This window comes from Malania oleifera, chromosome 10 (genome assembly GCF_029873635.1).
Source record: "Malania oleifera isolate guangnan ecotype guangnan chromosome 10, ASM2987363v1, whole genome shotgun sequence".
In the NCBI taxonomy this organism is placed as follows: Eukaryota; Viridiplantae; Streptophyta; class Magnoliopsida; order Santalales; family Ximeniaceae; genus Malania; species Malania oleifera.
This window is the reverse complement of record NC_080426.1, coordinates 23761942-23789745: the sequence shown is the minus strand read 5'-3', so window position 1 is coordinate 23789745 and position 27804 is coordinate 23761942.

Here is a 27804-nt window from a genome sequence, read left to right as displayed (position 1 = left end):
CTCCTGCTCCCCGGGAGGTCAGAACACTACCTCTTTCTTATAACAATCTATACTGGCATAATTGGCAGCTAGCCAATCCATTACCAAAATCACATCAAACTCGTGCATATCAAGCACTACAAGATTAGCGGGCAATATCTTTCCCTGAATATCCACTGGATAATCCTTAAGCACCTTTCTACATTTTACCGTTGTTCTTGTTGGTGTGGCTACAAATAATTCGGTGTCTAACAATTGAGTTTCCATCACACACAGTCTGATATACTCCCGAGAAATAAACGAGTGTGTTGCTCCTGAATCAAGCTTTAATTGAAAACATAGAAACAGTACCTGTCACCACATCGTTGGTTGCCTTTACATCTCCTAGTGCCAAGGCATAAACTCGCGCCTGCGCGGTATTCCTCTGTTGGCCACCTCGGGGTGCTTGGTTATCTCATGCCACGTAACTGAATCTACCACCCTAATAGCAGTTGTTCGTCCTAGCTTGACACTCCCTATAACGACCTGCTATTTAACTAGGTTATATATATACTATAGCATTTAAAATGCTCTGATACCAAATCGTATTAAATCCAACCATCAACCTAAGCAGCGAGAAGCAGAAATCAAATAAACATAACCACATATATACAATACCAAAGTGCTAAATTGTTTCCCAAAATATACATGTACGACTGTTACCCAAGATACCCTTAACTAGGCTGGGGCTATACAAAAATACTCCAAAAACATATTCATTATCTATTGACAGGGCAGTACTGCAGCCCCTCTATCTACGAGCATGATCTGCTCGCTTACCTGGGTCACCTGAAAAGTATTAAATTAATTGGGATGAGCAAATGCTCAGTAAGATAAAATATGCTATCGCTAGTGTGTGGCAAATGAGTTACAATACTATGAAAATCTATTGCTATATAATCATGTATAACTGAATCTGTAAATGCAGTACAAGTAATAGAAACCATCCCCATTTCCATGTTACTTAACATATCTGTAATTTAGGTTTCTACTCAAAATACTTCTAATATAAATAAATATACTTTGTGTCTCTGTAAATTTGTATATACATAATAATAACTGAAATTTTCCCTGTAGATAACTATGTGTCATGATTTAACCCTTCATGACAGGGTTGTGCGGCCCGTAGGTGGGATCTACCCTAGCTGGCCGACCAGAGTAAACCATTATACTCCCTCGATCTGATCTGCCCTCCTCAACCCATATCTGATGGGGAGCCTGTCCACATCAGGGCACTATACGATCGACCTACTACCATGTATTATTTGAATAGGTGGCTGCACTCTGTAAACTGTATGTAGTTACGGTATCGTGCTCTCCTGTATGGTCCAATAGGGTCTGATACTATATAGTATATTTCTATATACAACTATCTGATTTACCTTGATTCTGAAATTACTATATTAACCATGACACTGAAATAAACTGTAGTTGTGTCAACTGTATCTCTAAACTAAACTGAAATCTGTAAGTCATGGTACTAAGAACTGTATAATCATGGTACTGAAAACTGTATAATTATGGTATTCTATAATTACTATAAAACATAATCACTGGCTGCATATTCTGTAAATCATATCCTGAAAATACTGTAAAACATGTTTCTTTACTATACTCATATTCTCAAGTCATATAGAAATTTTAAACATATTATACATAAATGATAAACTGTATAAATTTCTATCGTGAATAATCATCTGATAAAAACGTATAGTTTATACTAAAACATAGTAAAATTGCCTAGCATAGTATATTTCCCTTACCTGATTTTCGCTAAAATCCCCCTATTGTAACGGGTCCAACACCTTCAGGGTTCTCCACTCAACACCTTAAAAACCACATTTTCAGAACAAAATATCAATATTTCTTGGCGTACATCATTTCCTACAACTGTTAGAAGGCCAAAAACTGAATAAAAGACCTTACCCTGGATTTGGGATATATTCCAACTTTGTCCCACCGACTATCCACTCCGACAGACTTGCAGAGAACTCAGCCAGGAGTGTCGTGGTGGCCTCAGATCGTCAATCCGGTTACTGACTACACTGAAATCGAAGGAAGAAAAGGGAGGAGCCGTAGGGGTAGAGAGAGAGAGAGGGTTTACGGCAAATTTCTGTGATTAAAATCAGTTTAAGGCTATTTATACTGTGGGATTCGTCGATGAGCCACGTCATTTCATTGACGAGTCCTTAAGTAATTTCGTCGACGAACCTTACCCTTCATCGATGAAGTTTAGAGTAGCCCAATTTCCTCTTTCGGTATCTTCTCATTGACAAGACGGGACCTCGTCAACGAGGTCTTGAAGAACCTTTGTCGACGAACCCTTGTATTCGTTGACACAGCCTGGAAATTTCTTGAAATTATTATTACCTCCAAAGTGCGATGTCGTTGAAGTCTACTGCCTCCTTCGGTTCTCGTTTCCATTTTTCTCCCTCTTTATTATTTAAATACCATTATTTTTCGGGTTGTTACACTCCCCAACATGCTTCTTGTTACATCTAAGGCAAGTAGGGTACACTCGACCCCTCACCTCCTGCCTTTACTCTCAATTGTTTCTATCTCTCCTTCACGGACCCCAACTGGTACCTGCTCGGAATTCAGGAGGCGCAAGCCTCTTCCCTGATTCTGCATCTCAGAACCTCTTTGCAGGCTTGTATCGATCATCGTAGCTTTATCTACTAATTCTAAAAAGTTTTGGACCTAAAAAACCACTACCTGTTCATTAATTCCCTGCCTCAAGCCTCCCTCAAATCTTCTCGCCTTCTTCTCCTCATCTAGCATCATATAATGGAAAAAATGAGATAACTCCACAAATTTAGCTGCATACTGCTGAACTGTGAGGTGCCCCTGGGTCAAATTCAAAAATTCCTCTGCCTTTGCATTCCTTGTGATAGCATGGAAGTATTTATCAAAGAAGATTTCTTTAAAACCTTTCCATGTCAGAGCTGCAGGTTCTGGCCTTTGTTCTTCTAATAGTTTCACTGACCACTACCAACGTTTAGCCTCCCTCGTCATCTTAAAAGTAGCAAATAAGACTTTTTGCTCCTCAATGCATGGGAGAATTGCCAATATTTCTTAAATCTCTTGGACCCAATTTTCTACAACTAATGGGTCGGCCCCTCCTGAGAAAGTAGGGGGATGCATACGAGTAAACTGCTCTATGGTGCATCCCTAACCAGCTAGTGGGCAATCCAACTCCCTAGAGTTTCTCGCGACCTCCGCCATAACTTGTTGGGCTACACTTGCAATGTTGCATCTGAATCACTACCTCCCATATTAGAAGGCCCCACATCGCTACTACCTCTAGCATTCACATTGTTACCTCTAGGGTCCATCCTGAAATTAGGGTAGAAAACAACCTTAGAATCCTATATCATAACATGATCCGTGCACTTATTTAACTAAGAAATCATAAAATATCCTTATATAACCTTTCAACTTATATCCATGATCCCAATTTAAGATTCAATCGTGCGTTTAGAAACAAAGCTCGATGATAGTTTACCATTACTTTCCTGAAACCATCATCTTAGGAAAATCACAGAAACAAGCACAAAATTCCTATCTCTAGGTTGTGATAGGAAACCTCAAGTTCCTCTTTATCCTCCAATGATGGCTTACTAAAATCCTGATATACCCATTTCCTACCTTCATCAGGATCTATTCCTATACTTTGGTATTTTTATCCGCTGAAATCTACAGAATCTAACAACCTACGCTCTGATACCATACTATAACGACCCAAAAAATATGCTGATATAAATATAAAAATGCTCTGATACCACATTGTGCCGACTCGAAAATTCAGCTATGTATTTTTTTTTTATCCACATATTAAACTCTGATACCATGCTATAATATCCCAAACCCTAAGTGGGTACCGGGCTGACCTGTTCATCACATATTTCTAATATGCAGCGAAATCATACACATAATATCCCAAATACAATACTAGAGCACTATTGTCATCATAATTACATAAGTTACTCTCCAAAAATAATACTACAATATGACGCCCAAATGTATTAAAAATATCGCTATATACATAACCGATCTCACCAGCACTTACTTTAAATAATATTATCTATGTCATGTCTTGTAGCTCTAGGCACGATCCCCTTGTGGTCCTAAAATGTTGAAATATCTATTGGGGCGAGACACCTCTCAGTAAGACGGAATAAATTATTGTCAGTGTATGACAAATGAGTTTTACATATTAATTTAAACATAGCTATTAATTAAACTATAACTGCAAAGCATCTGTATAATAATCATAACTCACACCTATACTTTTCAAGGTACATATTTTCTACTCAAACATACTTTAACATAATAGATAATTCTGTTTTCATAAAACTACATATATACATAAGATACTTCCTTTTCTTTCCCTTGATGGTTCTATCATAACATCATGAATTAACCCTGCATGATCGGGTTATGCGGTCCGAGTGCTGGACTTAACCATGGCTGGCCTACCAGGCAAAGTCAAACATAACATAACTACACACGATTGTCCACCCAACTCGGTCCGCCCATCCTACGCTTCTCAACACTTCTCGAGTTGGCACACAGTGGGTATCGTACACTTCTCAACACTTCGGGGCTAATCGGCTCCAACATCGACACTTTTTGAATAGTGTGGCAGCATTGTCGGTTATACACCCAACCTAATCCACCCATCCTACACTTCTCAACACTTCTCGGGTCGACACACAGGGGGATTACACTATCTGATTTTGCTAGCTAGTTACGATAACGTGCTCATAACACACTTAATCCATCAGAGTTCTGATATCATATAGTACAGTTTATATAATATATCTGTAAATTGATCTCATTTCATAATCATCATTTTATAAATCTGTATAAATCATGTTTTCACTGTCATATCATATCAGTCTTGGTATAAAATCGACATAACATATCATACTCGGCTTAAAGCCGTCATTCCCTAACTTAGCATAAATCTATCATGTCATATTACGCCATAAAGCTATCATATCATATTTTCATTATATTCATAAAATTCTGAAATCAGTATAAAATCATATGCATAACAATTCTTGTACTCAATATAAAATCACAACCTTTTGTATATTGTCATAAAATATTCTAATTATAATCGTATAGTCATTTCTCATGCCACACAATTTGAATAATAATTCTTAATATAATAACTACCCATGAAAAATATAGGTTTTGCTAAATAATAATATATAACCTTTTATAGGGTTTTCTCAAACTCATAATATCAAATTTTCCCCAAAAATCTAATTTAATCAAATCCCTACAGTTTAACTTAATTCCAAAATATTCCTAAAAATCTAATTTAATCAAATCCCTACAATTTAACTTAATTCCAAAATATTCCTAAAAATCTAATTTAATCAAATACTACAATTCAATAATCAAATACTTTAATTTAATAAATAAATCATAATTTTCATACCCATAAAATTACTCAAAAAACTATATACAATATTTCAGTAATCACATACCATGATTTAATCGAGTGAATTTCTAAAATAATTAATATAATTTATTCCTTTTACCTTATTCCAGGAGTGGTGCCTACGACGTACCAACGACGAATCCACTTCAGTTAAAACGTTGGTGGCTGAAAATGGAACCCAAGAATATTCCCATTCTTCAATCGATGCAGGTTTCACCGAGAAATTGAGAGAGAGAGAGAGAGAGAGAGAGAGAGAGAGAGAGAGAGAGAGAGAGAGAGAGAGAGAGAGAGAGAGAGAGAGTTGGACAAAGGAGAGAGAGTGACAAAAGAGATGGTGAGAGAGAGAGTGAAGAAGCATGTTAGGGGGGGGAGGACTTTGTTCTCAAGATTAACTAAAATCCTAAAGCTTCTTAAGAAGCTTTAGGTTACTTACTTTTATATATATATATATATATATATATATATATATATATATTATGATATTATATTATATTATATTATTTAATTAATATTTAATTTTTATTTATTTAGTTAAATAATTAATTGATTAATTATTTTTTTGGATCGCTACACATATACACGTACACAAAACATTATACATACAAATATTAAACATGCAAAATGATCTTACAATACACTAAATTCAGTAAAAGTATTTTCAATACATTTCCAAATTTCTAAAATTTTCTAGAATTTTTTGAAAATTTCCAAGATTTTTTTTGCAATTTTCTAGGATTTTAAAGGAATTTTATCCAATTTTATATTTTATATTTTATTTTTTTACATTTTTTTGGTCACCTAATTCAAAAATGGCTCAAAGAATTTTTACTTATTTTTCTTAATTTTTCCTTTTTTTTTTTAACTATTTTTTTTTCAATTTATTTTGAATTAAAAATTTATTAAAAAGAAAGGAACAGTCCATGGAAGTCAAATCGATTCGACTAATTTGAATTGAGTTAATAGGTCAACCTAAGTTGACCCAGTTAATAACAAAATGTTTATTTTGTCACTAAATTTAAATCTCGTGGGAGGTATTTTAGTAGTTTTTAAAATATGAGAGTAAAGTGTCATTTTTGTCCCAATGTCCCAAGAAGGGTTCAAAATGGAGAGAAATAATATATAATATTAAAAGTTTGAATAGCGTCGCCACTAACATGTTATTTACTTAAGTGCAATTATTTTACCTAATTACTAGTTGTTGATTGATTTCTAAACTAATCTAAGGTCAAAGAACTAGTATTCTTGGTTTGCATTTACCAGAGTTGTGATTAAGAGTTCAGTTATGTGAGGAGAAGGTACTAGCACTCCCTACACACTTATTCTACGAACGGTACATAATTAATCATGAATTATCCTTAAATTGTCTTTAATTAATTCCTTCAAAAAAATATAAATATTAAAATTTTAAAATAAAATATGAAATAAGGTGTGATTCATGATTGTCTAATAAGACCTCCATGTACAAAAGGGAATCTTATTACATAAAGTCCTCTTAGAACTAATATAGGTGAGGTATGAAATACTTTTTTACCTTTTGTTTAATCATTAGAACGTGCATACACAAAAGTAAAATATATACACATAATAATTTCATCTAATTTGATCAAAAAGAGTCTTCAAAACATTTCCATATAATTTTATTTTTTTAAAATTTTTTGAAAATATTCCAACATTTTTCTACAATTTTATGAGATTTTAAAGACGTTTTCCTTCATTTTTGATATCTTTGTTTTCCCACTTTTTTGTTATTCAAGTCAAAATAACTCAAATAATTTTTATTTATTTTCTTAAATTTTTAAATATTTTTCTAATTTTTTAAATATTTTTTATAATTCTTAAAAATTAAAAAAATAATTAAAATTAAATAAATGAATAGACGAATCAAAAAAGTCAGTCCGGTTTACTCGGTCTGAATCGAGTTTGATCTGGTTGGGAAGAGTGCCACGTGTTAGCCACCATGACATGTGGCACTCTTTTATTTTATTATATTTCTTTTAAAATTTTTTGTAGCAAGGTGACGTCAACATGACATCACCTGCCACGTGACAGAACGCGGCTTGACTGGGGAGTTTGACACGAATTGCTGATGTGGTAGTGATCTGATCCTCGAAAGAAAACACAAATTAGACAGTTAAAATTACGCCACGTCGTTCCTTGAATACACGGTCCTCGTTGCGCTACATGTCACCAATCGCATGGTGACATGCGTCCCGCTAGTTTATATATAAAACTTCATTTTTTTCTCCCTCTTTTCTTTTCCTTCTCCTTTCTCTCTCTATTTCCCATGCTCCTCTCTCTTCTTTTCTCTCTTCGATCTCTTCTCCTTTCGCTCTATTTCTCTCTCTCTCTCTCTCTTCAATTTCTTCTTCTTTTCCTTATCCCTTCTTCTATTTCTTCTTTTTTCTCTTTCTCCCTCCAATTTCTTCTTCTTCTATCTAAGTTTTCTTTTCTCTTTCTTTCCTTTCTTCTTCACACAAGTCCTCTCTCTCTATTACTCTTTCTTTCTTCCTCACATAGATATCTCTCTCTCTCTATTTTCTTTCTTTTGAATCTGACTTTTTTTTTTGCAGATTTAATCTATAGAAGAAAACCAAAGAACAAGTAGATCAACCTGAAACCCTAAGATAAGTTCTCTTTCCTTGTTCTTTTCCTATTATTATGTATGATTTTCCTATATTTTCTCAACATCCAAAACAAGGTTGGGGCATTGATCAACCTACGGTTTAGCTTAAGGTTATGACTAGGTTGAATCAATTAGGTTTGGTTAGTTGGGCTTAGGTGAATTAGGCAAAATACATAACTTTGTGCTATGGTTGAATTGTTCAGGCCTAGTTGGGTCGTGGGCTCGAAATTAACAATGGGCTGCGCTTTTTTAGAGATTTGGGCTAGTTTAGTTGGTTAACTGGTTGGGCCAATTGGGCTATGGATTAGTGGGCTTAAGTTTGATTAGATTGTACTTGGGGTGATTTAAATCAAACCCACATGGGCATAGGTAAAACTTTTATGGGTTGAGGCTAAGTCAAGTTAAAGAGGCTGAAATAAATTGGGCTTAAGGTAAAGGAATCATTTGACCCATGTCAATTTTGACTTGGGTCTCGGGTTTGGTCAATCAGGTTTGGGTTAATAGGCCAATGGACCTAGATCCGGGTTAAGTTGATTTGGTTCTTTGGGTTGGATCTAGGGCATGGGTGTTCTGTTATGGGTATTTGGATCCAAATCTTAAATCCGAATGGATAATCGACCTGTATTAAAATTCATACTTACATTCAAATTACAAAATCTTGAATTTAAAATTTTGTAACTTTAAAGGAAACCAACCTTTGTCTTATAACTCTTCCAATCTTTAAACCTACTGCTTTGAATCTCCACTGCCAATTTCCCACAGCTTTCGCAATTCAAACTTCTTGATTTCTATCTTTCTTTAACTTCTCAACTTCAAGCACTCGTACTTTTACCAATTCTTAAGCAATTCCTTTGTTTACTCTTTGTCTATGTCTGTGTGTCCGTTTGTGTCTCTCACCCTCAAAAGTCCACTATTTATAGGCTTGGAGATTCATTCAATTTAATACTGATTAGGTCAATCAGCAGTCTAAATTTAATCAATCAAATTTATTTCAAAATTTTTACATTTCCCACATATCTAATTGTTGGATTTTCTTTTATACTTGCAGGTTCAAAGATGCTAGCCCACCTCTCTTTTTTACTCAATTTTTCCTTTTTTCTAATTTTTATGTATTTATTTTTTTATAGTCTTTTCATGTATTCATAAATTTTTTCTGTATTTTCTCATTTATTGAATTTTTGAATATTACCCTATTTATGTTATATAAGCCCGAACAAAGAATGTCCATAATTATCATAAACTCGTGCTTATTACTGAATTTTACTCTTAAAAATACCATATACTAGCCACTAAATTGAAGACAAATCAGTCATCACAATAAACTCAACGAAATTCACTATTTAACCTTCCCTTCCCACATTACGCTTTTAGTACGTGAAGAGTAGAAGCAACGTTTCAAAGGAGCCACCAAACTGGGGCAAAATTATCCTCACAATTAAACTTCCCAAAATGCCCTTAAGAGGACCTTGTGCTAGCCAGAAAATAAGGGCAAAATAGTCCAAAAAAATAGAATGAGCCACCATTCATCCCCTCTAAATATTAAAGAGATAACTTTAAATTGTATTGAAATTTATCTAAATTCATCGATAAAATTGATCTATAAATAAAATTATTGATATTTTGAAAATTTAAAATAAATTAGTTAATTTACTTATTAGTAATAACTAATAATAATTGAATTAAAATTTTATTATTATAATTGCAGATCATAATTGAATTTTAATTTTTTTAATTGCAATATAAGTTGATGTTTGCTATACTAATTATATTTTATATTTACTAATGGGAATTTAAATTTATTTATAATTATTATTTTAAAATCATTGCATAAATAAAATGATTAGTATTTCAAAACCACATCATAAATTTGTAATTTGATTTATTCAATATTTGATCATAATTGAATTAAGTTTATGCAACCACTAATACATATTGATATATTGAATTTTAATTTAATTTATCTAGTATTTACCAAAAACGATTTAAATTCGTACAATCTCTAATATATATTGACTAGCAGAGATCATGTGCTATGCACGGGGCATGATTTTAATCTAAAAATAAATATTGTAATAACAAAAATTTAAGAATAAACATTTTCTTTTGACCCAACACGAAATAACAAAAGAATAAATATTGCAATAACAAAAATCTAAGAATAGTTACAATGTGTCTCTCTTATAATATAGATCTTTAATTTTTTTTCGTACTCTTCATTTTTTCAAGTGATTAGTAATATACAGTATTTTGTTAATTCTCAAAACCTTACATCAAAATTATTTTATTTTTAAAAATAATTATTCCACAGTCCAAAGGAATTCTATATCAAGGAAGACAGATCCCAAGTGTAGACTTGATGACAAATCCCCCACTAGAGAGAGTAGTTTGACAAAATAAATAATTATATATTAAATTATAAAAATTTAATTTCGAGTCAAGAATATGATTAAGCTTCATATTCCATAATTAACCCGAATATGAAATTTTTATATTAAAAATTTCAAGTAAAAACTATAAAAAAATTTAATATTTTAATATATAGACACACTCGTATATTAATTTTTTTTTAAATTTAAGAACTTCAACCACTATCGTGCCACTTTAGATACTATGATGCGGCACCAAACTCGGGAGTGAAAGTCGTCTATCTAATGATGCACCCTTAGCAATTTACCGGCGTAATACCTCAAGGGGGAATCGAATCCGTGACTTTTGGGTCACCAAAGTTATAAATCGTCCTTACCACTGATATATTATTTTTATTGAAAAAATTACTAAATTAATTTTGAATGCCTAATCTACTCGGAAAAACTCAAACGCCATAACAAGATAAATAAAAGTGGTAGGAAATAATTTTTAAAAGAAAAAGCTTAAGAAGACGGGCTAGATTAGTTTCACGTTTATATATTAAAAAAAAAAACCAAAAGCCAAAGTGCCTAATATTTAAATGCATGTGAGAATAAATTAAAGTAAAGAAGTTAGTCCATGAGGAAACCAACCGCCAGCACTTTCAACAATATCAGCACCAGTGGCCCAAAAGGCCACACGTGTTATGTTTATATAGTAAACAATGCAAAAAGCTTCTTTCTTTTGTGCCTCAATTTCTTTCTTTTCAAAGAGGTATCATTTCATTAACTTTTTCTTTTGTTTGGGAATTCAATCACATGCCTGAAAAATAAAAGTAAAAAAATTAAAAATATTATAAAGTTGTGTTTAGTGTATAGTTATTAGTTTTAAAATTTAGATTTATATAATTTTTTTTTAAAAAAATTATTGCTCTTTAGATTTATACAAATACATATCAGTGGTCCAAATTTTAGGTTTCCAAATATAAAATGAGGATATGAAATTGTTTAAAATGCAACTAAGTATATTTTAAAAGGTTTTAAATGTTGTAGTATGAAATTACAAAATCAATATTTAGTACGAGAAGCTTACTTGGGCTTGCTCAAGTGGCGAAGGCCGACTTGTGACGTGAGTTTGATTCCCCACTTGTGGAATGCACAATGAATTAACAGGGGTGCTTCAATGGGCGGACAACAACATTTCCACTCTCCTGGATTTGGTGTCACACCGAGTGATCCAAACGACTTGTCGATGGTTAGAGTTCCCACGTCATAAATATATATATATATATATATATATATATATATATATATATATGTAATGGTTTGGGTGGATGCAATTAGTTTCCTTCTATCTCTAACTTTCTTTAGTATTGTTAAATTTGAAAGAAAAGTCAATACCTAACTAGATTATTAGTTTGGGGAATGCACATTTAGATTTTCTTAACTAATAAAATTAAGTGTTAATGTACGTACTAATGGTTATCCTTAAAGGTCACATATCTTAAAATATTTTTTGGATGTGACAATTCATAGATATTGAATTGTCCCGTCCCTTTTTCAAATGTAAGAAATGAAATGTAAAAGGTTTTCTTGCTCTAAGAATTAGTTAGTATATCTTAAGTCATCATGTTATATCAAATGCCCACATAGTCTAAGATTTGTTATTATATTGTTTTTCATGATTATATTATCTTTTCATTCTCAAGTCTGTAGTTATCCTTCTAACTGAAACTTTTTTGCTTCTTGTTCTTTGTAAAGTTGAATGATTAATAAAGAAAATCATTTTCTTTCTTTAGTTGTCAAAGAACATAGAAATAAAAATAAAAAACAAAAATAAAAATAACACAACTCCTCTTAGCTGTCATCAGTTAGTTCACATAGAAATGAGCAAAATCTGCTAACATGACTGTCTTTCAGTCATCTTACATTTACATGATTGCATTTAACATACACAGGCAACATTATTTATATCACATTTTATTCATAATGTCTTACTTAGCCTACATTTCATACATTTAACATATATTTGATAGAATCTCATGTCAAATAATTTAACAGTAAAAATTCATACATATTCCTATAAAATAGGTCAATCCACATTTAACATTTAATTACTGAAAATATAATTTCTATTTCTTACATAATTATCCAGAAAATTTCTTCCACTTTCTTCAGTTCATTTCCACAAATACATAATTAAATAAGTGGTCCTAGGCTCATAAATCATAGTTTTACATGGTTGGCATTTTAATAATTCACCCCAAAACATACATATAATATAACATAAATTATTACCTTTAATTTTATAAAATTTGATTTAATATATAATTTTCCCTTACCTGGTTTCTTGAACTATGCCAACAATGACTCTGAAAAAAACCCGCGGTGCTCATCCGGACCCTGAATCAAAAATCCTAATTCCATTAAATTAACCCTAAATAAAATATTATTTTAATACTTTCTAGACCCTCAAATACCAAATAAATAATTATACTCTAAAATATAGTCAATTTGCCAAATTTCACAAATCTCATTTGCACTTTGGAGTGAAGTTTAGAAAATCTCAATTGGAAATTTACTCTTGTCAAAATAACGACGATAGCTTAATACACCCTTTCGAGTCTAACGATGTATCTACAATATTAAGACTCGATTTGAATCGAAGAAATATGTCAGCAACCAGCGGTTTGTTAAGACATCCACAATTTGATCTTTGGAGCTAATAGTTGGCGGCCACCTTATCTCGAACGCCACCCTATCTCGAACAAAATGAAAATCAATATCCATGTGTTTTGTTCACGAGTGAAAAACTGGATTAGCTGAGAGGTACGCTGCCTCTAGGTTGTCACACCATAAAGTATGTAGCAGCTTAAGAAAGCTTGATGCCAAGTTCACACAACACGATTTGTAACCAAATTAGTTCAGTAGCCAAGGAAGCTATAGACTTGTACTCAGCTTTTGTTGAGGATCTAGCAATAGTTTATTGCTTTTTGGAACTCCAAGAAATGATGTGTTTGCCAAAAAGATACAAAAGCCTCCCGTGGAAGAACGATCATCTGGACAACCCCCCCAATCGGCATCCAAGTAAGCTTGGAGAGTGAGACTTGATTTGGAGGCAAAAAAGAGACCATCAATTATGGTGGCTTTCAAATATCTGAGTATGCACTTCACTGCACTCCAATGAGATGCTTTTGGAGAATGCATGAATTGATAGACCTTGTTGACTGAGAAGGAAATGGCTGGTCTTGTAACCAAGAAATATTGCAAGCCTCCCACAATATTGTGATATAGAGTAACATCCTCAAAATATGGGGTATCTGATTTGGAAAATTTTAGGGAGGCAACCATTGCTGACTAAATTGGTTTGGCATGAAGCATATTGTTGCAGCTGAGAAGATGCTTAATATATTTTCTTTGGGATAAGACAAGACCATTAGTGGTGTAATCAACTTCAATACCCAAAAAGAAAGACAGTGAGCCAAGATCTTTTACTGGAAAAGCAAGGCCTAAATCATGAATGAGATTAATGATGGCAAACTGCTTGGAGGATGTGATGACTATATTATCCACATATATGAGCAAGTACATATGAAAATCATTGCAGTTCAGAATAAACAAAGATGGATAAGCTCTAAAAGCAATAAAGCCATAATCAAGGAACCAAGAACTTAACTAAGAAAACCACGCACGTGGTGCTTGCTTAAGCCCATAGATAGCTTTCTTAAGCTTGCAGACATCGGAAGGCCGAAAGGGATCCATAAAACCTTGGGTTTGCTACATGCAGACATCATCAGTGAGCACACCATGTAAGAATGCCTTTTCAAGGTCAATTTGATGCAAATACCAACCATGAGAGACAGAAATAGATAGAATAAGTTGAATGGTGGAGGGTTTTACAATTGGGTTGAATGTGTCATGGAAATCAACACCCACTTGTTGGTGAAACCCTTTTGCAACAAGACGTGCCTTCCATATCTCAAAAGAACCATCAGCGAGGGTTTTGGTGTGGAAAGCCCTATGACATCCTAGTACATTCACGTGAGGTACATGCAATACCAAATTCGATCCATGTCTAATTTCAAATGAGATCCTCATATTCATTGGTCATGTCCTCCTTCTGTTTTGTGTGTTTGATGGCCTTGAAAAAAATTGAAGGATCATTTGGTACACCTACAGAGACAGTGAGACAATTTCGAGTAGGGTAGAACATGGTTCCATCAGTAAAACTCTAGGGATGAGAAGAATTAGTGTGAGATATAGTGATGATAGGGGAACAAGGTGGGAGAAGGTGAGGGTTAGGGTTAGTCAAAATAGGGGATGGAGGGGATGCTGGAGAAGGGTTAGAGGAAGGAGATAATGATGGTGAGAGGATTGGACTGGAGACGAAGGGAGATTGGGTTGGGCCGTGGATAATGGGAGATAGGGGTACACGAGTGCTTGGATGTGGGCCTAAGATAGAGGAGGGGAAAATGGGTAGAGAAGTCAGCTGGGAGTGGGATGTATTAGAAGGCGGTTTGGACCTAGTTTTGGAGAGGGCAAATGAATATTCATTGAAAATGACATCACAAGAAATGCACATGCGATTTGTGTTTAGATCAAGACACTTGTAGCCTTTATATGCTAGACTATAGCCTAAGAAGTGACATGATGTGGATCGAAAATTGAATTTGTGAGAGGAATATGGTCGAAGATTGGGCCAACATTCACACCCAAAGACTTTAAGAAATTTGTAGTTGGGTTCTTGATGATAGACCAAGGAGTAGGGAGATTTTTTTTTTTAGGACTGGAATGGGTAAGAGATTGATCAGGAAAATCGTAGTTTCAAAAGCTTCATACCAATATGAAAATGGCAGAGATGAGTGGGCCAAAAGGGCAAGGCTCGTTTCTATAATGTGGCTATGCGCGCTTTCTTTCTATGAGGCCATTTTTTTTGTGAGCATGAGAATATGTGAGTAATGCCAAGACGTTAACAAAAAGTGGTGAGAGATTGAAATCACCACCCTCATCTATTTGTAAGGTGATAAGCATTGTATTAAATAGCCTTTCAATGAATGGTAAAAAGGTAGTGAAAATTTGGAAGACATCTACTTTAACTTGATGGGAAAAATCCAAGTGAAACATGTAATTAGGAGTCCACAAAAGAAAAATAGTATTTATAGCCATTTCTTGAGACATAGTGTGTAACGACCCGAAAAATAATGGTATTTAAATAATAAAGAGAAAGGGAAAAGGAATCAATAACAGAAGTCGGTAAAGCGTTCGTCGACGGCATTGCATTTTGGAGGTGATACTTCCAAGAAATTTCCCCAGGTCTCGTCGACAAGGGTTCTTCAGGACCTCGTCGACAAGAAGATATCAAGAGGGGTTTTTGGGACAGACTAAAATTCATCGACGAAGGAGGAAATTCATTGACGAAATTATTAAAGAACTCGTCGACGAGGTGACGTGGCTCGTCGACGAATCCCGCAGTATAAATAGCGCTTAAACTTAGTTTTACGTAGAATTTCAATGCCGCACTCTTTTCTCTCTCTCTCTCTCTCTCTCTCTCTCTCTCTCTTTTACGGACTCTCCCTCTTTTTTCTTCGATTTCAGCCCCGTTAGTCGCCGGATCGATGATCTGATGCCACCACGACGCTCCTGGCGGAGTTCTCTGCAAGTCAACCGCAGCAAATCGTCAATGGGACAAAGTTGGAATTCATCCCAAATCCAAGGTAAGGTCTTTTATTCGAAATTTGGATTTCTAGCAGTTGTGAGAAATGTAATAGACGTAGAAATAGTAATGCTTTGTTCTAGGATTTATGGTTTCAGAGTGTTGAGTGGAGAACCCTGCGGGTGTAGGACCCGTTACAGTAGGAGGGTTTTAGCAGAAATCAGGTAAGGGAAATATGCTATGTTAGGTTATTTGAATATGTTTTCAGTATAAAATTATAAACGTTCCACTAGAGTATTGTTTACAACAGAAATTTATACAGTTTATCAAATATGATTAATATGTTTTAAAATTACTGTGTGGCTTGAGAATATAAATATAGTACAGAAACATGCTTTACAATATTTTTCAAAGATGTGTTTTACATAATATACATACAGTAAATATATTTTACAACAATTACATAAATACCATGATTATATAGTTTTACAGTACCATGACATACAGATTTACAGTTGATATAGATACAGTTTACTACAGCGTCATGGTTTATACATTTATTACAGAATCATGGTAAAAGAGATAGTTGTATATAGAAATGTATTATATAATATCAGACCCTGTTTGACCATACAATTTACAGAGCACTGTACCGTAACTACATACAGTTTATAGAGTGCAACCACTTATTCAGATAATACATGGTATAAAGGTCGATCGCATAGAGCCCACGAGTGGACAGACTCCCCATCAGATATGGGTTGAGGAGGCCTGATCAGATTATGGAGTATAGTGATTTATTTTTGGTTGGCCAGCCAGGGTAAATCACGTCTACGTGCCGGCACAACCCTGTCATGAGGGGTTAAATCATGACACACAGTTATCCATAGGGAAGTTTACAGTTATTACTATATTTATACAGATTTACAGAAACGGAAAACATATATATATATATATATATATATATATATATATATACTAGCAGTATTTTGAGTAGAAACCTTAAGTATAGAAATGTTAAGCAACAAGTAAAAGATGAAGATTTATATTACTGGTATTGTACTTTACAAATTCAGTGATATATGACTATATAGTAATAGATTTTCATGGTATTGTAACTCATTTACCACACACTAGCAATAGCATATTTCATCTTACTGAGTGTTGGCTCATCCTAATTACTTTAATATTTTTCAGGTGATCCAGGTAGGCGAGCATATCAGGTTCGCAGATAGAGGGGCCTCTGTATTGCCCTAATAGTAGTGTGAGTATTTTTGAGAGTATTTTTGTATAGCCCCAACCAGTTGAGGGTATTCTGGGAAAAAAGACATATGTATATTTTGAGAAACACTTTAACACTCTGGTATTGTATATAACTACGTATGGTTATGTTTATTTGATTTCTGTTTCTTGTTGCTTAGGTTGATGATTGAGTTTAATCCAGTATGGTATCAGAGCATGTTAAATGTCATAGTATAAAAAAAAACCCCCCCTATTTAAATAACAGGTCGTTACATAGTGGGCTGGACCCCATAGGTCAGCATGCACATAACAATTGTAAGGGCTTGGTATAATGGGCCTATTTTTAGGGAAAATGAAATTGATGACATTTTTCTAAGGGACATTCGGGGCATTGAAAAACATAATCAGTGGGATATAATGGAAGGCACTTGTGTAAGAACCCGAATCGTGATATATGGATTAATTATATAAAAGAAGGGTAAATTAGTAAATGAGCAGAGTTCGTCGATGAAGTCTAAGTGCTGCTCGTCGACGAAATTCAGAGGCTCGTTGACGAGGAGAAGCCGAGGGATTTCGATAAATTGGTAATATTAGGTTCGTCGACGAGGTCCCTGTCTCGTCGATGAGGGCGGCCAAGTCAAAGGGGTTATAAATATTAGTTTCCTTACTTCCAAACTAAATAATTTAAAAAATCCTCTCCCTCTCTCTCTCTAGAACTTGTACACCAGTCTCTTTCTCTAGATTTCTTCGTCGTTCGTCAATTGATTCGTAAATCCAACGTTACCATGTAGATCAAGGTAGGATTCTCTTCGTGAATAGCGGAAGCAGTTTCGAGTTTTGGTCCGAAATCGAGGTAAGGCTTGATTTCCATTTTTGTTTCAAAATGTGTGTAGTAGTACAAGTTGTAGGGAAGTATTGTTTTGTGTTGTTTAGGTTTTGGTGTCTCGGTTCGTGGTTTTGGGAGCCGTAGAGTTCGTGGTTTGATTTCAGGTTAAAGTAAAGGGATTTTGTTTATATTAGTTTATTTTTGAAATCGAGATCGGTAAACCTGTAGGTTACGATCGTATGTATGTTTGGTCTACTTATTTAGGGAAATCTATCAGGTAAAAATGCGGGATTTTTGGGTTACAACTTTCAGGAAAATCAGGGATATTTGGTATCATCTCTACTTTGTTTGGAAAATTGTTTGTTGTATTTAAACTATATTATTGAGGTGACTGTATCCATAGTTGTATAAACTGTAACCTTGAATTGAAAAATGATATGATTTATGGTATACCAAATAAGAGTGGAATGTATAGTTGTATGTAAATGTTCCAAGTATTTTGTAAAATAGCTAATGGCGGCTAATTACCGTACGCTGATGAGTATAGGAACGTGAGTTCCAAAATGATTTCAGGTTTTGTGAAATCAGTTAGGGGTAGCTAATTACCCTATGTTGAAATAGCTATGTGGCGGCTAAATACCGTATGCTGCGCCATGTACCGGTTCATTACTGTGGGTGAGAGTGTCTGGCTCTATTTTCAAGGGCGTGAAATATCGCCAGTGTGTTCCAACTGGTCACCAATGGGTGTGAGCTACACTGTATTGGCGACGTACCGTTGTGAGGCTTTGGTTATTACAGGGTATCAGTTGACTGAGTGTGTAACATCCTAAAAATTCTTACCATTTTTTTTTAATAATAAATTACTCTAATACCTGCATGTAATGGGCATTCCTATGCAATGGAAAAACATAAATCACATAACCACACATACATATATATATACAATACCAGAATTCAGTTATTTCAACCATAGCTACATAATATATCTCTCTCTCTAGTGTTAACTACCCAAAAATACAAAACCTTACACAAAACTTACCCCAAACCCAAGGTAATCAATATACTCTCTATCCGCGAGCCTGATCTGCTTGCCCAGCTGTCTCACCTGAAAAATGGTAAAGTAATGGGGTGAGTCGACGCTCAGTAAGTGGAAATATGCTATTACTAGTGTGTGGCTACCGAGTCATAAAATTATAATAATAGTATCTAAAACCGCATGATTTGGAAAATCTATAAAACACATGTATAAAAGCTTAAAACATTTGTATCATCTGATATTTCTATTATTCATACTGCTATAATGTACTACATACATAAAAACTATAAAACTATATACATATACATAACTGTGTTCTTTCCTTAGGACTTTGTATGTCATGATTTGACCCCTCATGATAGGATTGTGCGGCCCATAAGCAGGACTTTACCTGGTCGGCCCTCCATTTAAGTCACTATACTTTACACTACCACAGCCCGGCCAAACTGCATTCTCTCCTAGGCGCGAAACTGGTTGCTGCCTCATCAAACCGACCCCCCCTCAACCCAGCGAACTAGGGAGCTGCATACTCTCCGAGCACGACTGACGGTACCCACATACTATCTGAGATATATGGTTGCACTCTATCTATATCTAGCAATGGTACTGTGCTCTATAAACTGTATCTATCTGTAATATTTCCACAGGGATCTGATACTATATATATACATATTATACTCTTTATACTATTTTCAATATATTTCCAAAATAACCATAACACTATATTGCTGTACTGTAAATATTGTAATATCTGTAACATCTTGATGCCGTAACTGTGTAATCTGTCTGTACTTTCTTTCTGTATAATCTAAGTGTTATGGTATCTAGGAAAACATAACTTTCTATATACATTGTATACACTGTTTTGAATAAATATCTGTATACTGATGTATATATAACTATCTATATAATCATCTAAAATAAACTGTATATGTATACATATTATGTCTGTATAAAATCTGCAAAAATCTATTTATAGTTGCATAACTTGAAATACTGAAAAACTATATAAAACTCCATTTCAATACCATGTACTCAGGCTACACATACTTTGAAGATTCACATTCTGTATAATATTTGGTATACATCTATATATATATATATATATATATATATATATATATATATATATATATATATAATTTCTGATAACATAAATAAATCTCCTAGCATAGCATATTTCTCTTACCTTATCTCTAAAAAGCCTCTACTGTATTCTAGCCCGATACCCACAGGGCTCTCCACTCAGCACCCTGAAAACCACATCCCTCAGAATAAAATATTAGTATTTCTTTGTGCATTGTACTTCTTATAACTGAGGGAAAGACAAATACTGAATAAAATGTCTTACCCTGATATTGGGACGAAATCCAAACCAATTTCTCCAACGATCTGCTCCGAAAGACTTGCAGAGAACTTCGCTAGGAGTGTCGTGGTGGCTTCAGATCTTTGATCAGGCGAGAAACGGGCCCAGAATCGAAGAGAGAAGGAGAGAGGGACATAGAGAGAGAGAGAGAGAGAGAGAGAAAGCCTTTTTTGCGCTAAAAATTTGTCTAAAATCCAAGTTTTCACTATTTATGGAGCCGTCGACGAGACGCGTCACCTCGTCGATGAATTTCAGACTGTCCCAAAAACCCCTCTCGCATCTTCTCGTCGATGAGGCATGGCTTCGTCGACGAGGCCTTCAATAATTTCGTCGACGAACTTCCTGTGTTTGTCAACGAGGCCCTGTGAAAAATTTCTAGGTTATACCATCCAAAATGCAATGTTGTCGACGAATGCAAAGCGTACGTCGACGAAGGTTGCTTCTTCCTTCCATTTATGTTTCCATTTTCCTCTCTCTTTGATATTTAAATATCATTATTTTTTGGGTCATTACAGAGTGTGACGACACTAACCATATGTTTGGTATCGTATGTATTGGAATGGATTTGTGAAAATACTGGAATCGTATGGAAATGTTTCAAAACTATATTGTATTGAATGGTGTTATGTTTTATGTAAAATAACACTGGTGTGCCACACACTAATATAACCTGCTTTCTTCCTTAGTGAGAGGTGTCTCACCCCGACTGTATATACAAATGTTTTCAGGTCTTTCGGGTAGCCGAAACTAACATCCTAGCATCCGGAAGTGGGGGTGTCATTTAGCTACAATTAGTGCCTGGCTAGGTTCGAATTTTGTAACCGGGTTGTCGTGATGGTTTTTGTAGACACCTGGAGTATGTTTTGTAATTATGAGAATATATATCCTAGTGTTGTATAACCTCTAGTATGATATGTTATATGGATAGATTAAATAGTTTCCGCTGTATATTTGATGAGTATGGATGTGTATGTGTATGTTTTTAGGGCTTCTGTATACCCCACGGGGTCGGACCCTCTTTCTTTATTGTATCATGTATGTTTAACTGATACAGAGACAGGTTAGGTTACTATTTTCACACTTGGGACTCATTTGCGGGTTCGGGGCGTGACAACTTGGACCACAAGATATGGGAGAGCAAGGTTAATGAAGGGTGACCAAGCCTTCAATGCCATTGATCCATGGAGGTTCGTTCGCCAATATGGGTTGATGGAGATGACATAATGGTTGTAGCGAATGGAAAGTGGTAGAGACCATCATGGGTTGGACCAATGAGGAGGGTGTTCCTCGTTGCCTTGTCCTTCACATGGAAATGAGTGGAGTGAAATTCAAAATAGTAGGAATTATCAACATAGAATTGAATAACAGGCATTAAATTTTTTGTGATGGATGGAACATGCAAGATATTCTTAAGAAGAAATGTAAAGGAGCTGTAGAAGAGGGAGGTATCACCAGAGTGTTCGATTGGAAGTCCATTGCCATCACCTACCTGTATGGTCTCACCACTTGCATATGCCTCAGAAGATAAGTTCAGGTTAGAGAGATCATTTGTAAGACGATGAGTGGTTGCAAAATTAGGGTACCAAATTGATTCAAAAATTGGAGTCTGATGTAAGAAACCGAACCGTGATATATGGATCAATTATGTAAAAGAAGGGTAAATTGGTAAATTAAGAAAAATTCGTCAACGAGGCCAGAGTTCGTTGACGAAGTCCCTTCTGTTCTCGTCAACAAAATTTAGAGGCTCGTCGATGAGGAGAAGCTGAGAGATTTCGGGAAACAGGAGATCTTAGGCTCATCGACGAGGCCACCTTCGTCGATGAGGGCGGCCGAGTCAAGGGCTATATGGAACGTCCCTCAATTTCTTAACATAAAATATCATATAATAAATAAAATGGTCAACCCGAACCCATGGGTAGCGGGAACACCTGTCAAACACAGCGGAAAACCTAGCAGCAGTAAACATAAAATCTCAAATATCCAATCATAAAACATAATACCGGAGCTTTCTATAACATCAAAATACTGTTATGATATACAACCTCCAAAAGTCAAAATAACACTAAGATTAAATAACAAAAACTCCCGATCCTAGTTCAATGCTTACCCTTCTAGTAGGGAAGCTCCTCCAATCACTCAATGGTGGCTCCAGCCCGCCGGTCTCATTGGATTTCCTAAAAATCAGTTAATGTTCGAGGGTGAGACACTTCTCAGTAAGGGAAAATAAACTAAATACAGCTGTGTGGCAACATGAATATTTAATGCATTTGTACGTATATAGTACATTTCATAATTCTATAAACATAATCATATCGTATTGGGTAAACATATATTTTCACATCTGTTAATAAATCATATCATACATAAAATCATCTGTTATAACTGTAGTACTGAAAACAAACCTAGGATGACTAGCTAGTTGGTGTCATGTATTATCCCCCATGACGGGTTGTGCAGCCCGAAGGAGGGACCCGACAATGGCTGGCCAACCACTGCCGAATCAAATATGTCTGTAAGTACGATGGGCCCGCCACACCCTGGTTCGGATTGCCAGGTGGACGTCCACACTCTACTGAAAGCCACATCAACTATCCATCTCCCATCCCCTCGTGGGACAGTAACACTAATAAGGCCTCGTGCCAAAATTAACCCATAGCTACGGTACCGAGCTCCTGGTCTGAACTAAACTAACATCCTGATTGTGAAAACATATAATACATGATCATATATATAACATCATTATGGTCTCGTGCCGAAAATATAGTAATTACGGCCTCGTGCCGAAAACATAAATACGTGGCCTCGCGCCAATGACATAAATACGGCCTCGTGCTGATAACATAAATACGGCCTCGTGTCGATAACATAAATACATGGCCTCGCGCCAATAACATAAATACGGCCTCGTGCCAATAACATAAATATATGGCCTCGCCCCAAAAACATAAATACGGCCTCGTGCCAATAACATAAATATATGGCCTCGTGCCAAAATTGTTTCAGGTATATATATACTGAAAATACATCATTTATCACATAATCGTCAAAACCATCACAACATAACTCATATTTTCATAATACCTGAAATCATGTTTTGTTCGTAAAATCTTTCACATCATAATACATTTCACATAAAATAATATTCATGCCACACATATGCTATGAAAAGTCATACTTCATATTCTAAAATCGTGAATTACTTGCATCTCATACATACATATACATTTTAATCATCATAACAGTATTTTCCCAATCGTACATTTCATTCGTAATACACAATATAACATATGCTTTTCTGAAAATAAATTTACTCATAATCAATAATAATTTGTATGGAAAATTATTGCTTTAATTTATTCTCTTACCTGACTACTGAGAAATTTCTTAGGGCCCAAATCCTACGCCCTTAGCGCCGAAATTTAACTCCTGAAATTTACATTTTTTCGTAGATTAATTAATCTATTTTTTCAAAATAATACTCATCTAGCCTTCCCTAGGCTTCATATACCTCAAATTAATATTTAAACTATTATTTAATATCTCCACTTAATTTTCTAAATTTTACCTACGGGTCCCAAAATTACACCCGCGGCGCTCACCCGGGACCTAAATTCCAGAAATCCTACTTCAGTCCCAAATGCTTAATATTTTAGCATTTCTAAATTAATGCTAATTAATTAAAAATAAGCCCCTTAATAATCGCCGCACCCCAAATTTGGGATTTTGGCCTGATACCCCCACGAGAATTCCGTCCCACTAGACTTGTAAAGAATCATCCCTAGATTCTCGTGGTGGTGTCCATTCGTCAATTGGGTTTATATTTTGCAAGAAATTAAAGAAAAAGGGAAAAATGGCTTACCCCAGGGAATACGCTTACGCTGCTCCTACCATCGATCCGCTCGGGTAGAAATGACGGCAGCGGCGAATGAAGTCCAGTGGTATCTTTGGATTTTCAATCCGACGAAAATCCGTCACGAAATCGAGGAGAGAGGAAGAGAGAATGTGAGGAGAGAGAGAGAGAGATTGCAGAGAAAAGAAAAGAAAAGAAAAGGAAAGAAAAGAAGAAGAAGAAAGGTGGGGGGGTGGTTGCAGGAACAAAATTTTTTATTAAAAAAAATTTCATCCTGAAGCTTCAAAGAAGCTTCAGGATGTTAGATTTATAATAATAATAATAATAATAATAATAATAATAATAATAATAATAATAATATATTTAATTAATATTAAAAATAATATATTTTATTTAAAAAAATTAATTATTATTTTTTTTCTCTTTTTTTAATATCCCATTAATTAATTAATATATATTGTATTATATTATTTTATTTTATTTTTCTTTTTCTTTTTGGAATCATTCTATTAATCTTTTATATCTCTTTTTGGGGTTTTTACACTATAAATATCAGTTTCCATTGCTTCTAAGTTAAGTAATTTTAAAATATCCTCTCTCTCTCTCCCTCTAGAACTTGAAGAACTCTCTCTCTCTCTCTAGTTTTCTTCACCTTTCGTCACCTGATTCGTAAATCGGACATTACTGCGAGGATCAGGAAAGGATTCTCTACGTTTCTAGGGGATTAGAATTTCGTTTCGAGCGATTTCGGGTTTTGGGCTAAAATTGAGGTAAGGCTCGGTTTTCATTTCCGATTCAGAATATGTGTAGTAGTTTGAATTGTAAATATGTATTGTACTGTGGTTTGTAGGTTTTGATATCTTGGTTCATAGTTTTGGGGACCGTAGAGTTCGTAGTTGGATTTCGGGTTAAGGTAATCAGTTTATATCAGTTTATTTTCGAAATCGGGATTGGTAAGCATGTAGGCTATGATCGTATGTATGTTTTGGTAACTTATTTAGGGAAATGTATCAAGTAAATATATGGGATTTTCGGGTTACAGTTTTCGGGAAAATTTAGGGATTTCGGGTATTATTTCTACTTTGTTTGGAAAACCGTTCGTTTTGTTTAAACTGTATTATTAAGATGACTGTTATCCATATTTGCATAAACTGTGTACTTGAATTAGAAAACAATATGATTTGCTGTAAATCAAATAAGTGTGGTATGTATGGTTGTATGTAATTATTCCAGGTATTTGCAAAACAGTTATGTGGCGGCTAATTATCGTACGTTGAAATGTATAGGAGTGTGAACTCCAAAATGATTCCAGGTTTTGTGAAATCGGCTAGTGGTAACTAATTACCGTACGCCAAAATAGCTATGTGACGTCTAAGTACTATACGTTGCCCCATGTACCGGTGTGAAAACCGTGGGCAAGAGTGTCTAGCTCTATATCTGAGGGTGTGAAATATCACTACGTATTCCGGCTGGTCACCGAGAGGTGTGAGCTACACGGTATTGGCAATATAATCACTGTGAAGTTTCGGGTTTCATGGAGTAGTTGTGTGTTGGCAATGTAATCACTGTGAAACTTGGATTCATGGAGTAGTTGTGTACTATGTGAGCTACATCGTATTGGCAACGTAATCACTGTGAAGCTTCGGGTTTCATAGCGTAGTTGCATATTAGTGTGACGACATTGACAGTATGTTTTGGGTATTGTATGTACTGGAATGCATTTGTAAAAATACTGGAACTGTATGGAATTGTATGGAAATATTTTTGAACTGTATCGTATTGTATAGTGTTATATTTTGTGTAAAATAACACTGGTATGCCACACACTGATATAACCTGCTTTCTTCCTTACTGAGAGGTGTCTCATCCCGAATGTACATACAATGTTTTCAGGTCCATCAAGTAGCCGTAATTAGCATCCTAGCAATCGGAAGCGGGGGTGTCACTAGCTACTATTAGTACCTGATTAGGTACGAGATTTTTTTAACCGGGTGGTCGTGATGGTTTTTTAGACACCCGGAGTATGTACAGTATTAATGGGATTGTATATCCTAGTGTTGTATGGGTTTGTGTATCCTACATTTGTATCGACTCTAGTATTGTATGTTATATAGATAGACGAAACATTTTTCGTTGCGTAATTGATGAGTATGGATGTATATATGTATGCGTATAGGGCATCCGTGTACCCCACGGGGTCGAACCCTCTTATTGTAATGTATTATTATGTTTGATTTGATACAGAGATAAGTTAGGTTACTATATTCACACTTGGGACCCATCTGCGGGTTCGGGGCGTGACATCTGAGCTATGTAGTGTGCATAGAAATTGTTGGGAGCTTTATGCTAGTATGAGTGATTAAATCATTGTCGGCATTGAAGAGCAACATGGCCGGCCTTGTTGCAAACCTGACAGACTGGACGGTGAGCATTATATTGCTGAGATGAATGTGAAGGGGAAGGAGGTCTGCCACCACAACCATGGTTGAAGGAACGACCCCTACTGCGACCTTGGCATTCTCCTCGAATGGGTCCACGATCACGCTGGTCTCTTGTAGAGGAGGTGAAATGAGCAGATGGTTCGAGAGAAGAGATGATGGGTCAGGTGGTAAGAGCAAGACGAGATTCATGGATAAGAAGGGGTTGATAGAGTTTGTGGAAGGAAACAAAGGTTGGTCTGGTAGTGACGGAGGTGACGAAGTGCTCGTATGAGGAGCCAAGACCATTTAGCAGGTATGTGACCAGATCCTTGTCTGAGAGGGGACTACCAATAGCAGCAATGGAGTAGGCAAGGAAGCGAACCTTGCCAAAGTAATCAGAGATGGACTGATCATCGCGGGAAAGGTTTGTGAGTTGGAAGCGGATCTAAAACTCTTTGGCGTGACCTTGAGAAAACATGGACAAAAGGGAGGTCCATAGATGGCGGGTAGTTTTGTAGGATAGAACGTGACCTAAAATGAAGTCCGAAAAGGAGGAGAAGAGAATGCTAAGAACCAACTGATTGATACGCCTCCAAGAATGATAGTTAGGATTGGGTTTTGGATTCGATTGGGAGGAATTGGGAAGAAATTTTGAGGGAGGTGTGGAAGAGCCGTCAATGAAGGAGAAGAGGTCCTGTCCACAAAGGTAGGCAGAGATTTGAACATTCCACAACATATAGTTATCGATGGAGAGTTTTGTGGTGACTATGTGAGAGAAGGAGGGAGTAGCAGAGAAGTGAGGGGAAGAGGGAGAAGACTGACTGACTACCATTGAAGGAGGATCAGAGAGACTAGTGATCTGCGATCTGACTACCATTGAAGGAGGATCAAAGAGACTAGTGATCTGCGACTCTAATACCATGTTAGAAGAACGAGAGTTGCTGGAATACTTATCTGATTTCTCATTGAA